We start from the raw sequence: 15,932 nt of genomic DNA, 5'->3' as shown, positions 1-15,932 counted from the left end.
TCCAAACTAGTGAATATAAAGTGAGTAAATATTGGATATATCCAACTTAAATAACATAGAAATATGATCAAGCATAAAAGTTAATATCTAAATAAACTGTATACCAAAGTGAAAAGCTACATTTTTTAAAACATTTCCATAAATGAAACAAATTTATTAGTAAATGGTGATATGTACAATGCCAACTGAAAGGTCAAGTGGATGAGAGAAACCATAATTACAATGATCTTAAAAGAAAATATAAAGGAAATTATTCATGTTGAAATTATAATGTATATTCTCAAAGATTAACATAATATTTACTCATGGAACCTCACTGATTACAATTATTATGTCCATGTTATCAGGAAAAATATTTTGGGAAATAGTTGGCTGTTATTTTTAGAGAAAAACCGAAATGATATAACTACAAAAAAACTCCTAACTATTATAAATCAAATCAATGGAACTGTAAAAATAGACTTGTAAAAATAATCTTATATATTTATTATCTTTTTTCATAATTTGTGATGCATTAAGAATATATGATTCTAGCATACAGTATAAAAACCTTCATGCTTTTCTCAGGACACCTATTTCCAATCTTGATTTTTTTCCTCTTCTACCAAGTGCTTGAAAATTAGTAGGATGAGTACAAAACCATATCACTTCTCATCATGAGGGTCTGAAATCAACCCACTGCCTTTATTTCCTTCCCTTCAGAAACAAAAATGCAAACTGTAAATTCTCAGGTTTGCAAAGAAACTCAGACTATTTACAATAATCCATCTAACATCTTTCCTTTTCCTAATTTAAACTCAAATAACAATATTTTCAAAATATTTAGAAAATAAAATCTTACAAAAATACATAGATCATGTTACATGAACTAAAGATTAATTTTTAATCTTTTTCTTAATTTTACTTAAAGATTTCTGAAAACATTAATCTAGCTGAGAGGAATGACTCTATTGTTCCTGCATTACATCATTTCATTTATAATCTACTTTCTGTCTTTATTAATCTGACAATCTGATTTCAAAAAGTAAAATTATAAAGCCATATTTTGGAAATATGACTTGTTCTCTTTTGGGAGATTTCCACTTCTAAAAATAGCACTGAATTATTAAGCGATAAACCCTACCCCTGTTTCTGGGAAAGCAAGTTAAATACTTTGGCCTCAATTTTCTCATTTGGAGTAAGTATTAGATTTATTTGATCTATAAGGAACTTTTTCACTTCTGATAATCTATTGTGTCTTTTGATATTGGTAATTGTTTTGAACAGAATGACATAGGAACAAAATCTAGAAGTATCAACATGTTTCTGTATTGGTAGAAAAATAGAACTAAATGGGCATACTACTATTAAACATACCCCAATCTCATATTTTATTCATGTTTCCCATTTTGAACTTGCAGTCTCTAATATTCTTAAATACTCTACAATTTGATGGTCCTAAAAGTAAATTTTTCTTGGAGATTAGTTGATCTGATTAAGGAGGTTTAGAAGGGAGAAGAGCACACAGAAAAAAATTGCTGAACTAGTCAACAACTTAACATGCATTTATTAAATACCTACCATGTGACAGGCAATTTACTAAGTATTATGAACTCACATGAAAAAGGCAAAAAAATTTCCTGCCCCAACAAGTTCACACAATGGAAGGGACAACATATACACACCTATGTAAAAACATGATAGATACAAGATATATTGGAAGGCACTAGCACTTGGGCAACAAGAAAAGGCTTCTTGAAAAAGGTAGGACTTTAGCTGAGAGTAGAAGCAAGACAGGAAGGCAGAAGGGAGAGAATTCCAGGCATGGGACATAGACAGTGAAAATTCAAAGAGGAACAAGATGGAGTGATTTACATGAGGAATAGCAAGGAGGCTACTGTCACTAGATTATAGTATATGGAGGAGAGTAAGGTGCAAGAAAAATAGACAGGTGAGGAAGGACCAGGTTATGAAGTAATTTAAAAGACATAGTACTGTACATTTTATCCTAGAGGTAAGAGGGAATATTGAACTAGATGTAAAATAGAATAAGACATTACATAAAAAAGAGGGCAATAAAGGCCTCATTATTATATTTCTACAATGTTTGTTCCTCGTGAACGATGTTAACAGTAATAAGGCTTTTGATTTTTTATTGATAATGTCTCCTGGAAAAGGTAAGTACTTGTCCTGCCTTATGTGCTCATAGATTCAGGGATTTGACAGTTGGGAGGAATATGAACCGGCTGAGACCAACCCATACATGAAAGACTTCCCCTTTACAAAACATCTCACAAGCAATCATCTGTCTGAACATATCCATGGCCTACCACCTCTAGATGGCATCCCATTCCACTTTTAAATAGTTTTCATTTTAAGGAAGTTTACTCAGACTAATAACAAAAATGTTTATCTTTAAAATTTCCACTCACAGTTAACGCCACATTAAATATAATTGGTTGATTTATACCCCTGTGATACACCTTTGGATTTGACCTTTAAAAGGAGGGATAAAAAAACAAAACACAAACATGCAGAGAAAACCAGAATCCATAAAGTCAAAGGTAAGTCTTTTCAATTTGAACATAAGAACACACATACACACACACACACACACACTCCAATTCACTTGAAGGGAAGCCCAAGTAGTCCCCCACAGGCCCTCAAGAAAACACTTGTACCCCAGGAGAAGGAAACCACATAGCTACAGGGTCCATAGCGAAACATCAAGGGTTCCTGAATGAAGACAGAAGATGCGGAGTTGCAGGAGTGGGTTGGAAGCAGTAGGACAGCAGTGTCACAGCAAAGACAGAGTTCCAGCACAAGTGGAGGAATTCCAGGACCAGTTATTTTAGATACAGAAGGGGTGTTCCTAGAAAATATCCAAGTTCTTGGATCAAGCTTATTAAAAGAAGGGAAGGAGATCCTGAATAAACCTAAGTTCTTGTAAAAAATATGTACCTAAACCAATCAGAGGAGTACTGAGACCAAGCAGGAATAAGGTCTCTTTCCCCTCTTTTTTATTGGAGACCTATACTTGAGCCAAAATGATGTTCTTATGGTCCACAGGTGAGAGAATAAGACAGAAAATTCTTTGAACCTCATCTATTCAAAACCAGGGCCTTCAGTTCTAGTTGATAGGTTACAGGGAAAATGGTGTCAACAACAACAAAAGTAAACAATGGTTAGGAGACAGTAACTAGGGGAACAATATCACAATTATGATGTGCTCCATTGTTTATGTACTGAGGTTAGAATTATGTCATATCCAACCTCAGACAGTTCTAGTTGTGTACTTCTAGGCAAGTCACATAATCTACATATGCCTCAGGTTCCTCATTTGTAAAAGGAGAACTTCCTTCCAGGGTTATAGTGAGGCTAAAATGAGATATTTGTCAAGAACTTTGTTAATCTTAAAGTACTAAATAGATGATAAGCTATTATTAATGAGTAAAAGTAAATATTATGCCTTATGAATAATTAATATCTAGAGAGATGTAATATTACTGAAATATGGCAATGGAAAGATAAAACATTTTTTGAAAGGAATTGACTAGATAAAATAGGAAGTGGGTTAGTTTTGAATATATCTTGATACTTCTTGATATAGGCAAAACTTTGGAGCCAGGAAGACCTGCATTCCTGTTCCATCTCTGACATATACCATCTGAGAAACACTGTGCAAGGCACTTACTTTTTCAGAGAAACATTTAGGATGACAGAAGTATGTGATTTTCTAAACTAAGTCTACACTCCTCTTGTTCAATTCTGGTTTTAGCTTTCTATTTTCAGTGTCTGTCCAAGATGTATGTGTTTGATGGACCAGCTCTATGAGTTATCTTTGGAGCCGCATATCATAAATTAGACAATAGACATTCTTCTTCCACTTGATTTTTCCTGTGAGGATAGTTGAGTTGTAAATTGTAGTTGTCCCATTGTAGTGTCGACTATCTTGAGAGGGGGCAGGATGTGTTCCCTCTCATTGAATATGTTCAAGCAGAGATTAAATGAATACTTCATGGATACAATATAAAAGGTAATATTTGGGGATATGGCTTGGACTAGATGGCCACAAAGATCCATTTCAATTCTATTTTTTATTCTTCTTTTAAGTAGATGATAACTAAAACCCAGTATGAGTCCATAAAGCCAGAATATGCCATGCTAAACTTATGCTTTTTTAAACACAGCTACTAAACTAGCAGAAAAGCTCATAAATGAATTTTACTATGATACTTGATAATCTTGTGGGCAAGATAAAGAAAATAAGATAATGTATTAGTATAGTCATATGGGCTTTATTTGGGTTGATTGACTGAACTAATTAATTGATTTCAACTGGAATGGATATGTCCAGCAAAATGTCAGGGGAATATGTACTTGGATTTATTCCATTCAGCCTTCTTTACCAGTAGCTTAGATGAAGACAATACAATATGACTGTAAGATTTCTGGATGAGATGGATATGAACAGGACACTTAAAACACCATATATGAGATTCAGCATTAAAAATATACCAAAAGCTGGAAAGACTGGAAATAAAATATAAAAATTAACAATATTAAATTTTGATATGGCAATGGAATTATTATATCAATGATGGGAGCACTCTCTCCAATGACTTATAACAAAACCTATTCATAGCTTCCATCTCTTTGACACCTCTCCATATCCCTTCTGTATATCCTCCAAAGAGACTCCAATAAACATACATAGGGCATTTCTTTAGCTCTCTAAGCATTGTGTGGATACCAGTGAAGCAAAGGGTTCATAATCAGTTATTCTTTGTGCTTGATACATGACTAGATCACCTCCATGAATGGTTCATATGTTTCTTTTGCCTTGCTTTTCCAGTGCATTTATTCATGGTCTACTCACACCCAATATTCATCTCCACATTGACCTTTGTATGACTTGAAATTTGTTCTTAAATACCACAGTATTCCATGCTTCACAGATATAAAGCATCATTGGAAGAATTCTGGTGTTAGAAAGACAGACTTTCCTTTTAGACAAAGATCTTGAGGCATTAGAAGCAATGTGCAATTTTATAAAAATCATCCACACCTTAGGGCGGCTAGGTGGCACAGTAAGAGCGCTGGCCCCGGAGTTGGGAGGACCCGGGATCGGTTCTGGCCTCAGATACTTAACACCCCCCCCACACACACACACACACAGAAAAAAAAAAACTGGCTGTGTAACCTTGAGCAAGTTACTTAACCCTAATTTCTTTAAAAAAAAAAAAAAACATCTACACCACTTGGCTCCTATTCAAATGGGAAATGAACTAGGAAAAGAATAAATCCTTATATTTGAGCTCAAAAAATCAACTACACAGGTAAATTACAGAGGTTACAGAGAATATGGCTAAAAAGCAAATCATATGAAAAAGACAATGGAATTGTTTAGGAACAATCTAGGAATTTCAAAGTGCAACATGATTCAGGAGAAGCATGTGATAGTCAAGAGATAATGTAATCCTAGGCTACACTAATGGAAATACAGTGCCCCCCCCCAAAAAAAAAGGCCACTAACTGAGTGGGTATCACATTGTTAGCAGTAGATAGTGTATATATCAATGAGGAAATCTGTCAAGAAAACTAAACTAAGTCTCCCATACTAACAGGTGCCAACAAAGGGCTAAATAGAAGATGTGGCAATTAGATGTTTTCATAACATTAAATTTGATTGAGAAGGGAATCAAACATATAAACCCCACTTTTTATTCCTTTTATAACCTACACCATATTCTCTCCCGCTCTTACTTTCCTAAACATGAGTCTGACTGTTGCACTCACTACATAAAACAGAGGGTTACTCTTTGTTAAAAGCTATTTTTCCCTTGAAGTTTAGAGTAGAAACATAAAAGTATTCTCATATTCACCTACTCCCCAGTGCAGCCTCGGTCCATGTTACCCTAAAAATAGTGAATGAGTGGGGGATGTGAAGAGGAAATTACACAGATACCCTTCTATCCCCCTTCTATCCAGGGTGTGCTGGAGCCAATTCAAACTGGATTACAGGAGCTTATTGTGAAATTTTCAGTGTGAGCATTTACACCTCAGAAATTGACAGACTCTACAAATGATGACTTGCTTTATTGTTTTGTTGATTATCTAGACCACAAAAATGCTAATGATGCATATTAAACATAAAAGTGTTTGATACTTTCCAGAGATCCAGTTGTTAAACATTTACCAGCACATCCATGCTTTCAACCTACATAACTACTACACTTTCTTTTTAAATTTGATGTTAAAAATCTGTAAGTAAAGAGGTTTTGCATTCATGATACCTTGGAAATTAACACAAGTAGCTAAACCACTAGAATGTAAACACCTTGTGAAGAGACAGGAAGTGATTTTTTTTTACTTGTGCCCCTATGACATAGCACATAGAAGGCACTTAATCCATTTGTACTGAACTTAATTAGGCTGAATTGTCCAATCTGATAGTTTCAACTAATTCCTTTTTGAGTTGTACTTATGTAACAATTTATTCTTATGAGCATACCATTTGAAATTTATTATTCTATTCAAGGATATCCTTTAAGAATGTTATGTTTCTTATAATAAGTGTTACATAACTGGACAAATTACCCAGAGTTTTATAGGGAATATTTGCTAGGACTTGCTTCACATGCAGTATAAATGACACAACATAATAACATCACAATATCTCCAAATTAGTCTCCCATTACTTGTCCAGTGTTCAATATCAAAGACAATTCTCATCTACCTTGACAGTTGAGCACCTCTTAAACAAGGTACTGACCTACTTTTTTGTTTCATACTTAGTGAGATATTTAGCTTTCGTACCCAACATTAGAGCCACAAATGATGATTTTGGCACCTAGGAAAGCTTCATAAAATAGGTCTTCAGCAAGAAGTATGAAAAGTCACTGTCAACCAATGTTGGATTCACTTGAAGGGAAGACACCCTAAGAAATAAGGCCTTATAAGTAAAAAGAACCCAGAATACTGTCCCATGCTGCATGGGAGAAAGAGAAATAACTGCTGCGCCACTAACTTCCGTGATTAGAAATAGAAAGAAAATACTAGGATATGGATGCCACCTGTGATGGAGGGAGTAGGGCTGGTCAAGACCCAAAAAGGAATTCACCTGGAATAGCCCTGCCTTAGGCGGAGGGGAGGAAACTTCTGTTTTAATTAATTTTATTTGCTAAATAGGTATTTTACATTGCTGAAATAGTGAAATGTTTAGCTAGGAGCCCATAGTTATCAATACCTAGATTATAGTAATCACCCTTCCATAGGCAGAGTTCTCCCTAATATGATCTCTTTCTCTTTGCCTCATATTTTACAGGAAAAAAAAAATAAGTGACTCATTGTAACCTCACTTATCTCCTATTACTCAGGAGCCTTTTGCTATTCTCCTCTATATCTGTCTCACATGAGGAAGTACTCTTGCTTCTTACCAAGAGCAACCACTCTTCAAATTCAAGAGATCCCATTTCATCCATCTCTTCCAATACAATGAACCCTCTGTAATCACCACTCTCACTTATTTTTAATTTCCCCATGTCTACTATATCTTTCTCTACAAACCTGCCCATGCCTCACCTAACCTAAAAGTCCCTCATTTGACCCCTGAATACCTGCTAACTACTATCCTAAATTTATTTTGTCTTTGTAGCTAAAGAAGTCCTTGAAAAAGCTATTTACTTTTGGATGTACCTCCACTTTTTCTTCTCTCATGCTCTTTTTAACTCCTTTTAATCTGGATTTTGACCTTATACCACTTCTCTCCAAATTGTGGATGACTCTCTCTTCTTTGATATTTTCTTCTTCTTCTGTTTTTGGGACACCACACATTCATGGTTTTGTTCCTACCTATTGACCTAATGACTCCTTCAATGTCTCCTTTGCTGGATCTGCCAAAAGATTATGCCTTCTAACCATAAGTGTCCTCAATATTCTGTCCTGGGCCCTTTCTCTTGTTCCTCTATACTATTTAACTTGGTGATTTTATCAGCTCCCATGCCTTTAATTATCATCTCTATGCTGATGATTCTCAAAACTACCTTTCCTGCTCCAATCTTTCAGCTGCCTCCAGTCTCACATATCCAACTGCCTTTTGGATATCTTGAACTCGATATCCAGTAGACATCTCCAACTCAAGATGTCTTTAACAGAACTCAATATCTTTCTCCCTAAACCTTTCCCCCTCCTATCTTCCGTAATACTGCAGAGAGCAACATCATCCTCCAAGTCCCTCAGGCTCACAACCCAGAAGTCACTGGTTCTTCACTATCTCTCACCCTTCATATCCAATCTGTTGCCAAGGCTTGTATATTTTACCTTTGCAAAGTCTCTCAAATATACTCCTTCTCTCCTCTGATACTGGTAGTACTGTAGTAGAGGCCCTCATCACTTCATACCTTAATTATTGCTATGGCCTACTGGTGGGTCTGACTGCCTCAAGTCTTTCCCCACTCTAGTCCATCCTCCATTCAGCCACTAAAGAGATTTTCCTGGAGGAGGAACAAAGATGAAAGCATAGAAGCTGGAAAACTCCCTGCACTCCCCCCATAACCACCTCAAATACCTATACAAATGACTCTAAACAAATTTTAGACTCTAAACAAACTTTAGAGCTACAGAATCCACAAAGTGACAGAGAGAAACCTCCTGCCGAAGGCAGCCTGGCAGGCTGGCAGAAAGGGTCCATCACAGCCAGTGGAGGCTTCAGAGAGGGCAGCCAACTAATAGCTCTGGCACCTGTGAAAACCCCAGGAATTTGGGATAAAGCTCTCCTCTCTGGAAGCAGAGTTCTACTGTGGCAAAAAGCTCAAAAGTCAAGTAATTGAGTGGCAAATAGACTAATTTCTCTGGAACATTTCTCTAGAGTATCCTAGAAGACGGAATAGAGAACTAGATTTGAAATCTATAACACCTGGTTTCTAATGCTACCTCAGATACTTATGTAATGTGTGACCCAGTGCAAGTCACGTATGTGTGCATCAGTTTCCTCATCTGTAAAATGAGGAAGTGGAACTTGATGCCTCTATGATCCCTTCCAGGCTGAAAACCTATGATGCAATGGTTTTTAAAACATAGCACAGGATTATTGTGAAGCTCAAATGCAAAAATATAAAATGACATGGAAATTTTGTGTGTATCAGTCATTATTAAGGTTGAAATCCTTAATTAAACAAATAATTCTTCGGGTTAAGTAAATACACAATATCTGAATTTGCTAAATAATTTCCCTAATAGGGATATTAGTCAGGTCTACATATTTAGCCATGACATATGTTTACAAACATGAGTTAATATATTGATAATTCAGGTTATAAAAAGTCTTTAAACAGAAATTCATTTATAGCCTATTCAGTTAAACAGAATTCTACTCTTTTTGTTGTTGTTTTTCTTTTAGGCAAACAGGGTTAAGCTACTTGTCCAGGGTCACACAGCTAAGTATCTGATATTGAATTTGAATTCAGATTCTATTTGACTCCAGGGCTGGGTGCTCTTTCTACTATGTATGCCACCTAGCTGTCTCAACAGATTTCTACTCTTTAAATATATGCCATGGTTCTGTCTTAATGTTTTATGTGCATCTATTTTAGAGACAGGGCAAAAACAAGAATGTAGAAATAAAAATCCAACTAAAAGTTATTCATTTATAAAGATGAGCTTCAGACTACTGCTCCCATTAAACTATTCCTTAATTTGAAGATGACTACATTTCCCTGACATTATAGACAAACTCCCTAAGAAGATGTTTTTATTAAAAGCTATGGTCAGATATGTATTATGTATTACAACAGTGGTTCAATATATTGTATCTTACAATGCAAGTCAGTTACAGAAATAAATTTTGCAAACTGTCCATTTTCATAAAGCACAATAGTCATCCAGCAGTGACATGAGCCCTTATTATCTCCTGTGTTCAGTGGATTTAATTGTATTCATGCCTTATTCTCGTTAATAATTTCTCTCTTACTATTCTCATTATTCAGAAACATTCAGCATCTTTTCATTCTTCAATATAAGAGGAATAATAATAATAATAATTAATAGTACCAGCTGCTTTCTATTCTACTTTAATATTTTAATCACTTTTCCTAAAGTTTCAACATTTTTTGATACAATCTTTCTCTTCAATGGTTATGTTTTCTCCTACCACTCCCACTTCTAAATATCAAGTTCAAATCATGGCAATATTTTTTATACTTTACTACATTGTCACAACTTCCCGATGCAAAGCACTTTGCTAAGAGGCAAGAAAAAAGTTTAACAACACGAATACAATATGCTAAAATGTTTGTTTTCATTCTACTTCACTCCTACTATTTAAAAGACATCTGTAATTCTATCAGCATCCACACCTCCATTGACCCTTCTTTAAATTTTAGTACAATGAATTGTTGTTAGGAATAAACAGGAATTCGTTTTTTAAAGTAATCTTTTAAAACATAGACCATAGTTTGCTTTTATGTATCCAAAGTACTAATGGCAAATTTCTAGCTATTGTTAGTACACAAGTATCACAACCTCAGAAAAACAAAACTGCAGATCCTGGAGTCCTACAAACATCGTGCAACAGGAGGTATTACATGACCATGGACTCACAGAGTGAGATTCTCATAAGCATTAAATATTATATCTTTTAAAAAAATGTTTATAGCACTGAGGAACCTGGTAAGACACTTGGGATGAATGATCCAGTTGAGACATAATATGTATATCTCCAAAATTATATTTAATATCACTTGTGATTTTTCAAAGTACATTCCATTGCTAAGAGTTGCACCAAAGTGTGTACTAAATGCCATTATGTTTACTTTCAGTTTAGAATGCTGTGGGTGTCACCTCATCAGGTACTCTATCATCATATCTTGTCTTCCCCTATTTCCATCAATATAGAATTGACTACCAAAGGTCACTAGGTAGTAATCATGATTAACAGATAAGATTCCCTTCCAGATAATAAGATGAATTAGAAAGTAGTGGCTGCCATTATTCAATGTCCCTATTTTGTCCTCAATTTTCATTCATCAAGGAAATATCCTAACTGTGAAGTAGGTGGGAAATTAACAATGCAACAAAAAAATAGTACATTTGTATATTTGTAATGTCTACATTCTGAATTTCTAATATTTCTTATAATGAGCAGGTGTAGAATCCTTAAAGTGTTCTGCATATCAATCAATCAAGTTTTTTTTTAATGGAGCATCTACTCTATTTGCAACATTTTGTTAAGTACTGCATACCTGAACTGGTAATCTTCCCCCTACCCCCCACCCCAGCCTTGTCTCAGGATGCAGAAACCATCACATATATCAAGAAACAACATTAAGTAATGGAAAAACCTTCCAGTCTTCCCCAGACATAATCAAAGACACCCAGGCCATTAGTAGAGAAGCATCAAAAGTACCAGATATGCATCCAAAAAGAGAGAGAGAGAGAGAGAGAGAGAGAGAGAGAGAGAGAGAGAGAGAGAGAGAGAGAGAGAGAGAGAGAGAGAGAGAGAGAGAGAGAGAGAGAGAGAGAGAGAGAGAGAGAGAAAGTTCTCCAGAGGTAGTGTCTTTGCCAAGCAAGTGAAGAAATGTTTAAGGAATGGAATGAAGACTAATTAGGGAAGACCCTCATGAAGTTGGAATAGATAAAATTCTTGCCTTTGTAAAATTGCACCAAGTAAAATGTACAAGTTGCCTATATGCAAAACCTGTCATTTAGACTGAACTTATTCAGATTTATCTGCCTCTAAATGTATATGATATTAAGTATAACAAAGGCTTATATATTATAGAGGTTTTAGAAAGGGGATAGTTGGAAGGAATAGCACACCCATGAAATATAGTATCAACACAATGAGAAGGAAAGACGAGGTAAAAGAGAATCCAAAAACAATAACTGAATCTGATTTTTATGTTGTCCAATATCCCCAAATGAGTAGGTTGCTCAGATGCTAGAGGGCATATAAACACACACCCCTTTATACACAAACACAAGAAGCTTGGCAAGGACAGTATTCACATAAAATGATTTTGACAAGGGGGGGCACACATGAAAAGTGGATTTATGGAGAGATGAAGTAGTCCCAATCTTTTACCACCTATCTAATTTCTGCAAGGTAGAATCTTAAGGCAAGTCTCAGTGAGTACTTCATAATAAACCACTTATCTAAAGGATTCTGAGAATGGCAGATTCGCACTGGGAACATTTCATCTAGCCCCAGTACTTGTAAGCCCGTCGCACCTTTTCCTTCTAACGCAGCTTGCATGGTTTCCACTACCTATTTAGGGGTCAGTGTTTCATTGAACCCCTGATGCTTCTGCACATTTTTCCTTCTCTATCCTTGCTCCCATTTGGGCTGTCACTAAAGCCTGGAGAAGTGGAATCTATGTATGGAAATACTCCAGAAATGTAGGGGAAGAGGGCATGGGAAGCTATCATATCAGATTTGACTTTCCAAATGGGAAACCTCAATTCATGCCTGTTTCACAGAAAAGCAGTACATTTAGTCTGGGTTAAGGGTAGAAACACATTCCCTACCCTTGTCACCCAATACATCATCAAAAAAGTAAAATAAAATAGAATAAATCCTCTCACAATCTTATCTTCCCCTAAAATAAAAACATCCGTGCACCTGTCCACCTCTAGCAGCAGGACTCTGGAACCTACACCTTCCTCTACTCTCCTCCTCTCCTCGGTATTAACAAAGATCGATTCTTGCGGGGGGTGGGGGCGGGTAGGAGCAACCACAGCATGATTTTGTCCCCTACACTCTTTTCTTCCCTGTTTCTACCCCCACTCCCACCACACGTACATAAGCACACCCAAGCGTACAGAGTTCGTGGGCTTTGGCGGAGAAGAAAGCAGTAATACCCCAAGCCTCCTTTCTGGCATAGCGGAGTAACTCAACACTGGGACCAAATACACTGGAGAAAGTTGCTAAGGCTGATAGTATATAGATCCAAGAGTAGAGGCGGAAAAAAAAATAGTAAGATTGCTGACATCCTTTCAGGAAGACTGAATGATTTTATACCTCCCTCGGGGGTCGTAGTACCACCACCCTTCCCTCACCCCTATCCTCCCCAAGTTCAATTAAAGGAGCAAAGGCGACGAGCGGCTGCAGAAAGTTCAGCGCATCCTGGGTTCTCCCGCTCGCCCCGCTGCACCTACACCTGCCGTCACCCACCGGCACTGGGTAAAGAGCGTTCCCCAGCCAGAGCCCTTTCACTACTTCCACCTTCCACTTCTCTTTGACAGTCCAAACCTCCCCCGACTCCATACACAGCTCCGATGCTCCCCTTTCTCATACCCTAGCTTTACTTGCAGCGGGACTTTACCTCGCTCCCACCCCCCTGCGCTTGGGCCGAAGGGGGCTTGTCGAAACCTTCTTTCACCCACTGGTCCGTCACCACCATCCTCATTCCCCGAGTGCCCTCCTCTCCCAAGGCAAGGAAAAAAAAAAGACAACCAAGCACAAGACCTGCTCGCCTTTGCCAATGATTCTGTGAAGGGGGAGTGAAGTGAATAAATGCCATAGGAATATATAATAAATAAACCACAGTGGAGCGGAGGTGCCTGGGGAGCAGACCTTGGGGAGCTCACCTGGAAATATCCGGCTGCCCTCCCTTTGATCCGCGGATCACTCCCCCCAGCTTCCCCTAAAGCCTCTTCACACTTCCCCGGGGGAAGAGCGAGCCAGCTCCGGCCTCTGCCCACCCCAGACAGGCTTCTTCATATCGCAGCCCCGGGATGCCAGTGGCTGCGAGATTGGCTGAAGAGCGGGGAATGAGCCAGAGGATGGAAAAAGAAAAGGGAACGCTGTCACCTATGGATAAGCAGCAGCAGCAGCCGCTACCGCCGCCGCCGCTGCCGCTGCTTGGTCACTTCGCCCCCGCCCCCCTCCCCTTCCCCCTCCCTCATCCCTCCCACTCTACCCCCCTCTCTTCTCCTCCTCCTCCCTCCACCCCTCCTCTTCCTATAGCAGAAGCCTGGAGGCTTCTCGCTGGGTTGGTATCATTTACGTAACCAGTTTCCCCCCCCCCCCCCCCTCCCCGCCACATCCCTCATCCTCCCCACCCCCTTCTCCCCCCAACCCGGGGCTTGGGCTCTGCGCGCCGAGCAAGCTCCAGCTGCACTAGGAGCAGCGACGGCAGCTCGACTAATGTGCACAAAGTCCCGCGATACTTGGCCATTGCATGGCCCCAGATTCCAGTCTTGGGGTCGGTCCCTTTTCCCCAGAAACCGGGCACTGAAACCCTGGCTACCGGGAAGGCTCCTGAATCAGGGGCGAGATAAGAATCCGGTACCCGAAAGCAGGCGGGGCGGGGGAGAAAGGTTACAGGGATGCGGTTGAGCCCTAAGAAAGATCTTGCCCACTCTCCTCCCGTGCATGCTGCCCTCTGCCATCCAAAACGACTGCTTAACTGGAGAGTTTAGGTTTATTCTGGAAGAAGGGAGCAAATAGAATGATCTCCCAACACAGCGCTGTCCGAATGTTGTGATCGGCTCTGAGTAATTCAACTGGCTGCTTATTCTTCCTGTCGGATTATGCTGGAAAATCGAGGAGCACTGGTGCCCTTAATTTGCTCCAGAGGGGTGTGGCAAAAGCAAAGCTTTAATTAATGGCGGGAGGAAATGAGATCTCTGGGTCTACCTCCCAGGCAAGAATGTGTTTTTTCAGGCTCTTTTCCTTAGAACTATCAACACAAGGTACTGTAATAGGTCTTTAAAACAGATACACATAAATTAGCGCTCAGACTTGCAGCCTTTAATTCTTGAGTAAAAGGTTAAGCTTTTGAAACAGGGTAATGGAAAGAGTATAGGTCCGGACTGGAGCCTTGGCGTCTAATGTCAGCTCCGTGATGTGCCTTGTACAGGTCACTTAATGTTTCATTGCTTGTCTTCTCATCTGTCAAGTAGGGACAGGAAATGAGAATATGTAAAAAAAAAATCTTTAAAAAAGTTGAAAGTGTTAACACGACATAACAATTATATTAATAATTAATTGTATTTGAGAATGTTCATGTCATAAAAGACATGGAGGACAAGTATTTGAGCATGTGCAATTTCAAAAATGACAGAAAAGAGAAGCCAAGTAGTACCCTGGCACGGCACAGATTTTAGAACAAGAGGAAGGCCCTTAGCGAATTGAGGAGATAGTGAATGGAGAATTAATCAGAAAACAATGACAAAAATCTCAAAGAGATCTCATCGTGGTGATTTGTATTGGTAAAGGGAATGTCCCCACTAGTGAAATTATGGATTCACACAAGCATCAGAATGTTGAAGGGGAAGGAGAACTTTAAAGGAGGGGAAATATAAAGGCATATTCTTTAGGAGATTCTTTTCTCCTTCTACAAATCAATTAATCAGCCTTTTCATTAATCATAAATATTTAAGTATCTACTTTTTTTCATATTTGAAAACCTACTTGTGTCCCTTTCAGTATTCTACCATTTTAAATTGACTACTTATCTGTCTACCCTGCCCTTTTCATCTTCTTACTAGACCACAGCAACTACGGTAGCATTCAGCACCTGCTATGTGCCAGACATTGTGTAGGTCCTGGGATTATAAAAGACAAAAGTCCCTTTCTCCAAAGAGTTTACATTCTGATATGGGATGACAGCATAAAGCATAAACGTATCTCAGATATCAAACACATAAAAATAGATACAAGGAATTCTGGGTGGGGAAGAAAGAGGAGGAAGTTCCAGTAGATGGGAAGTTTCAAAAAGTTCTCATGCCAAAGTGAACTCTATTTGACTCTTGAAGAGAAGTAGGAATTAAGCACCCACCAATGCTATCTACTCTGTATGGAATTTTATAAAAGGCATTGTCTCCTTTATACTATAAACATCTTCTCCAGCTCTTGGATTTCTTGTACCCCTTCCCATGAACTCTGTCTTTCCTGTGAGGCAGTCATATAGAAATTTGTTTTATTTGCAGACATCCAGTAGGCTCTTCTC

General features: G+C 38.2%; 1 protein-coding gene across 3 annotated transcripts in view; it reads right to left on the bottom strand.

Annotated features, from left to right (window-relative positions):
• Positions 1-13,863, bottom strand: part of GALNT13 (polypeptide N-acetylgalactosaminyltransferase 13) — an 812,973-nt gene extending 799,110 nt beyond the window's left edge. For all 3 annotated transcript variants that reach the window (XM_069080111.1, XM_069080110.1, XM_069080113.1), the window contains exon 1: positions 13,567-13,863. The gene's annotated coding sequence lies outside the window, so the exon portion shown is untranslated. The remainder of the gene's footprint in view (positions 1-13,566) is intronic.
• Between the last annotated feature and the right edge of the window lie 2,069 nt (positions 13,864-15,932).

Source organism: Petaurus breviceps, unplaced genomic scaffold (assembly GCF_028583685.1).
Source record: "Petaurus breviceps papuanus isolate PSGF00001 unplaced genomic scaffold, PetGlider_PUasm1.0 91133, whole genome shotgun sequence".
NCBI lineage: Eukaryota > Metazoa > Chordata > Mammalia > Diprotodontia > Petauridae > Petaurus > Petaurus breviceps.
Note: the sequence above shows the minus strand (reverse complement) of the source record. Positions and strands in the feature narration are given on the sequence as shown.